The sequence below is a fragment of the Podarcis tiliguerta genome, assembly GCF_965153285.1.
Source record: "Podarcis tiliguerta genome assembly, chromosome: 1".
Lineage (NCBI taxonomy): Eukaryota > Metazoa > Chordata > Lepidosauria > Squamata > Lacertidae > Podarcis > Podarcis tiliguerta.
In genome coordinates, this window is record NC_139534.1 from 88,696,903 (window position 1) to 88,702,902 (window position 6,000).

Below are 6,000 nucleotides of genomic sequence, written 5' to 3' on the forward strand. Positions count from 1 at the left end.
GGGACCGCTTACTAGCGGGAAGGTAAACGGCGTTTCCGTGTGCGGCTCTGGCTCGCCAGAGCAGCGATGTCACGCTGGCCACGTGACCCGGAAGTGTCTCCGGACAGCGCTGGCCCCCGGCCTCTTTGAGTGAGATGGGCGCACAACCCTAGAGTCTGTCAAGACTGGCCCATACGGGCAGGGGTACCTTTACCTTTACCTTAAGGCTCCTGAATGGATCGGCATGTGAAAGAGCAGCATGTGTGGGTGGGTGGCTGAGTAAGCTGTTATGGGGTGCAGAATGGTGTCTATGGAGTATACACCAAGAAGGGAGAGCAAGAGGTCTGGAGATTTCTTAATGGAATGGGGATTGCTTGGAAGGAATGGGTTAAAAGTGCCATTGTGTTATGATTTGTTTTCAACGCCTTCATTAACTTTTCTGTTATTCTTTTACATCTCTGGTCAGATGGCTTTTTCTAAGAGCAGGGTGATGTTATGAGCTTGTGCAGGGAGGGGACTCGATTTCTCTAATGGTGCTATGATTTAGTAAAAGTTAGAATCACTAAAAGAGTGGGACCCCTTCTATAGAAGCCAACTCCTAGGGGCTGAGATCCCTTTGACCCCCCATTAAATATTTGAGGGAGCCATCCCCCCAGTTGACGGGCTTTGCCATTCAAATGGTGCATCTTGTGATTGATTCTGCATGGCCAGGGCTTACTTAGGCCCCCCAATTCAAGTTGGCACCCCTGGCCCCGTATTTGCCTGGTGCTAATGGACACAGCCTACCAGGTCTCTTAAAACCCTCCCCAGTGAAAAGACTTCCCAGTGAACATCTAGGCCACCCTGCATTTAGCTGCTAGGATTGAGCGGTTCTTCCTCCTCAGCATCTGCAGCAAGCTGGGGGGGGGTGTGCTCTTTTATTATTTTTCTTATTGTGGAGTTTCGCCAACCTCTGCCTTAGAGCTGAACGGCATCACAGCCAAGATCACTAATAGCTGAAAAAGAAAGATCTTTAAAAACCTGACAGATGTAGCTGTGTGTAAATTGTACTGAAGTGTTTACCCTTTGGGTTATAAATTACAAAGCATGAGCAATTCAAGTTGGCGCATCTCAAAGCAGGTTTTTCCCCTCCCTTTGCACTCTCTCTCTCTCTTTCTCTCTTTTGTGTGCGGACGTCAGGACATTGTTTAATGCCCATGGGTTTTAGCTTGCTTAAGCACACCATTGTGTCCTCTTTTATTGTTCCCCTACCTGCTCCATTCTTTCCCCCTCTCTTTAATCTTGAGGCGAGATGTTATAGTGCCATTGACAAGGACAGCCCAATGATGTCAAAGCCCTTCTAATTATCCCAGGCTAAAGTGCCACCTCTGTTTTCTGTCTGGATAGATGAAAACAGCATTCAAGGAGACCCATTTAATACCCGGGCATTTCTCTCTCTCAAGGCAATCATTTGCTGGATGCTTTTCTTCCCCCAAGCAATCTAAATGCTAAGTAGATCTTTAAAATAATTACCATACAGAGGATGAGGAGTCAGGCTCCTCTTGGCAAACACCTGATGCTCATTAGCAATATTTAGTGTGGCACACATCACCTCGGTTTATTTCAAACTTTCTGGTCTTTGCTTGGCAAGGGCTCTGGGAAATTAAAGTGGCTCCTGTAAGTTCCTCAAACGCCCCTTGACCACCGACTTCAGGAGGTGGAGAGGTTATCAGCAAAATCAGGCTGAGCTCAAGGATAGGCTCTTGATTTCTATAGAGATATGCTTCTGCTATGCTGGCAGAACGGTTGTCAAACCTGGAGTGTGCTCAGCCCGGGAAGGGGAGAAGGGGAAAGAAGCACAGCACTCAGAAAAATGGAAACAGAAGATATGCTTGCAGTGTCCTTGGAAACATCACATAAGAACATACATACAGTGGTACCTCGGGTTAAGAACTTACTGTAATTTGTTCTGGAGGTCTGTTCTTAACCTGAAAATATTCTTAACCTGAGGTACCACTTTAGGTAATGGGGCCTCCCACTGCTGCCGCACGATTTCTGTTCTCATCCTGAAGCAAAGTTCTTAACTCGAGGTACTATTTCTGGGTTAGTGGAGTCTGTAACCTGCAGCGTCTGTAACCTGAGATACCACTGTACTTTTATTTGTTTTCTTGCCTTTCCATAGTTAAAAACGGCTTATGACATGAAAAAATACATAATTAGAAACATAACAAAATCAGTCATAGACAATAAATAAAACACCAAAGAAACACACAGCCGAACTGAACAATTTCCACATAAATCATAATAAAATCTAAAATGAAGTCACAAAAAATTAATATCAGAAGCATCAACCCTACCCAACAACCAACGCAGAAGCATATTTTGTTCTGGCCCCCACCAGCCCTGCACTGTTTTGTGAGTCCGATCCCACACTGCAGCCTCACACAGCAGTGTGGGGCTGGCACAGAGGCATGAAGAGGACACAACAGGCACGTGCCATTCCAATCAGTCCGATGGGATGATTGGAAGGGCGTCCTCCTCACATTGCCCTCCGTGTGCCCCCCCCCCCCGCCCCTGGGTGCCAGGAAAACATGCTCCACTGCTGCAACAACCTGCCCCCCTCCAAACAATACCGTAACCCAAGAGTCTGTTCAACAGCCTCAGCTTTTGTAGCTGGAGTTAATCTTTGCTCTACCCTCCCAAGCCAGGTGGGGAAAGACCTGCAAGGCAGGGAGCAGGTCTTCCAGGACTCATAGCCCATATGCTCTAGTTAGTATGAAGAACCTGCCTCATCAGGCCAGTGGCCCATCTAGTTCAGCATCCTGATCTCCCAGTGGCCAACCAGATGCCTGTGAGAAACCCATGAGCAGGAGCCAAGCACAAGAGCACTCTCCTGCTGCAGTGTCCAGCAGCTGGTATTCAGATGCATACAGCAGAACACAGAAGTCAGGGCAGAGGATGCATGATTGCTGTTAAGTTGTGGGTTTCCCTGCTCCCAGGCTGAGCACATTCTGGATATAGTTTATCTCCAGTCCCAGTATAATGTGAACATAGGACTGTTATGTTAAGAAGGGAAAAAATCCAATTAACCTTTGAGAGAAATTCTTATAAAGGGGGGAAGGGATTTAATAAGACCCAGTGAATGTATGTCTTTTAAAAAAATGCACCACCAATCTACATTGTTTTGCAACTTAAATCTTAAAGAAAAGGACAGACAAACCAAAAACTCAGGCTTAGAATGGCAATGTTTTGAAGAATACATGGACAAACACCGTTCAAGAAACAAAATGTTGATATGCTTAGACTAAAGGAGTAAAGTAGAAAATATTAATTAGGAATGTCATAATGAGATCAGAATTTAAAATTTAAAAATTGCAATGATAGTATCGAATCTATAAGATAGGGAAGTCGAGATGTGGGGGGGGGGTGTCAAAGGGTGTGGTGGTGGGAAGATATGGGGGAAGGAAGGATTTATGTGTATGTAAATAGTAGCCTTATTTTTGTATGTCTTTGCACCGTTAGGGTGCTTTTCTTCTTTCTTTTTCTGTATTACTAAAATTTAATTTAAAAATTTAAAAGAAAAGAAAAAGAAAAGACTGTGGGAATGCAATGCAAGTTACTGCTTTGCAATCCCCAAAGTCAAATTTTTTCTTTGCTTTTTTTCATTTCACACATGTGTCTAAAGAGCTTCCACAGATGCATTTTCTTTAGTAATAAAGTACTTCTAGCTAAATACCCAAATCAAAATGGCAGCCACAACAAGGAGTGAATTACTAAATCAGCTCTAAGAGTTGGAAAAGCTTTCTAAATGAAGATCAATTTTATCAGGGCTTTTACTTCTAACTGTGTAAGATGTGTGTTTCTGATTCTCACAGTTCATTAAATAGACCCAGATAAAGTTTCCATAATGCACACTATATATTCCCTAGAGGCAGGATTCACAACAGCAGCTGAAGATGTCCTGCCAGCTCCACAAGGAGAGAACAACGGTGAGATTGCAAGCATTAAATACCAGACAGACAAATTTGTGTCTAATACATTTTTATTAATTGCATCTAGCTTACTGCACAAAAAACCAAGTCTGCCATATTAAAATCATAACCAAAGCCACCAAAAGCCTAAAGTGGCCACTTCCACTTATTTCTGGCACATTTACAGTAACAAAGCAGACTATTTTGATTTCTCCTGGGATAAAGGAGAGAAAAAGATGAGAGAAATTTGCCCACCTCCTCACTTTACACTAAATCTCCGACCGCACCTCCTCGCTGAGTGATCTGCTTGGCTTTGATCCAGTAATGCATTGCAGAAGGAAGATTCAAGCTAGTGAGGAAACTAGCTAGGATCAGGCAATCGGGGGAAATGTCACAGACTCAAAGCAATTCTCCCTGTTAGAACTCAATTGCAATATATACCAGTGGTTTTCAACCAGTGTGTCGTGGCACCCTGGGGTGCCTTGAATGATGGTTGGGGTGCTGTGGGCAACACTGGCCTCTGTCCCCCTTCCCTTCCCTCCCTTCTCTGATGCCCCCTTCCATCTCCGCCTCTGAAAGGCACGCATAGCTGTTTGTTGCAGAACCCCTGGCTACAAGCTCAGCAGGCAAATGGTGCCTCTGGGGTGGCTAGGGGGTGCTTCCCAGGCCCCTGTGGGGCAGTGTGAGGAGGCACCTCTCTTTGGGGCGGCTCAGAAACCAGGGGCAGCAGCAGCGGCTGCCCAGAGGACTCCCAAGGAGAGAGGAGAGGAGAGAAGAGGAGGCTGAGGGAATACTGTACAAGGGAGGGTTTTTGAAAAAGGGTGAGATGCTAAAAGCATCTGATATATACAGATACAGTGGTACCTCGGGTTACAGACGCTTCAGGTTACAGACTCTGCTAACCCAGAAACAGTACCTCGAGTTAAGAACTTTGCTTCAGGTTGGGAACAGAAATCGCGTGGCGACAGCGGGAGGCCCCACTAGCTAAAGTGGTACCTCAGGTTAAGAACAATTTCAGGTTAAGAATGGACCTCCAGAATGAATTAAGTTCTTAACCCGAGGTACCACTGTATTAGCATAGTTCACAGTTGTAGGATTTTTTTGGGGGGGGGGTGCAGTGTTTTAATCAGGGTTTGGATTTCTTGAAAATTGACTGGAGTTTTTGTTTTGTTTTTTCATATTTAACTCTTAAAAAATACTTTTTGGGGTTTCCCCCCACAATTTTATACATTTTAACTCTAACCATTTCAAACATTAAAATAAAGGGTTCTTTTGAACCTTCAGACCTCCTTCCCTCCCTTCATGGGTTCTATATTTAAAATTAAATTTACTGCATCTTTTGCCTTTGTCCATCTGTTGTATATCCATAGTTACCATAATTAATTCCACATTACAAGTGTCATTACATCCCTGCCAATGATTTTAACTGTTTACAGCGGTCTTTTAAATAAATTAAAAATTTACTCCAGTCTTTTAAAAATACTTGATCTTCCTGGTTTCGGATCTTCCCCGTCAGTTTCGCCATCTCTGCATACTCTATCAGTTTTGTCTGTCATTCTTCTTTTGTTGGTATTTTGGTACTCCTTCCTTCCATCTCTTCCTTCCATCTCGCTGCTGCCATTGCATACATAAAAAGTCTTTTATCCTCTCTTATTATTATTATACTTCTTATTATACCTCACAAAAAGGCTTCTGGTTTTTTAACAAATGTATTTTTAAACATTTTCTTTAATTCATTATATATCATTTCCCAAAAAGCCTTTACCAGTGTGCATGTCCACCCCATGTGATAAAAAGTACCTTCTTTCCCTTTACATTTCCAACATGAATTTGAACTCGTTTTGTACATTTTTGCAATTTTACTTGGTGTTAAATAAATTGACTGGAGTTTTTGAATCATTCATATGGAGATTCAAAGCCCAACCTATGTTCACGGGGATCTTCCAGCCGCTGGATCATCTGTTGTGGTGGTGGTTAATTAAATTTGTATACCGCCTTGTACCTGCAGGTCTCAGGCCCGTTCACAGGATAAAAACACAATATTAAAACACAAAATTCATAATCAAAATAA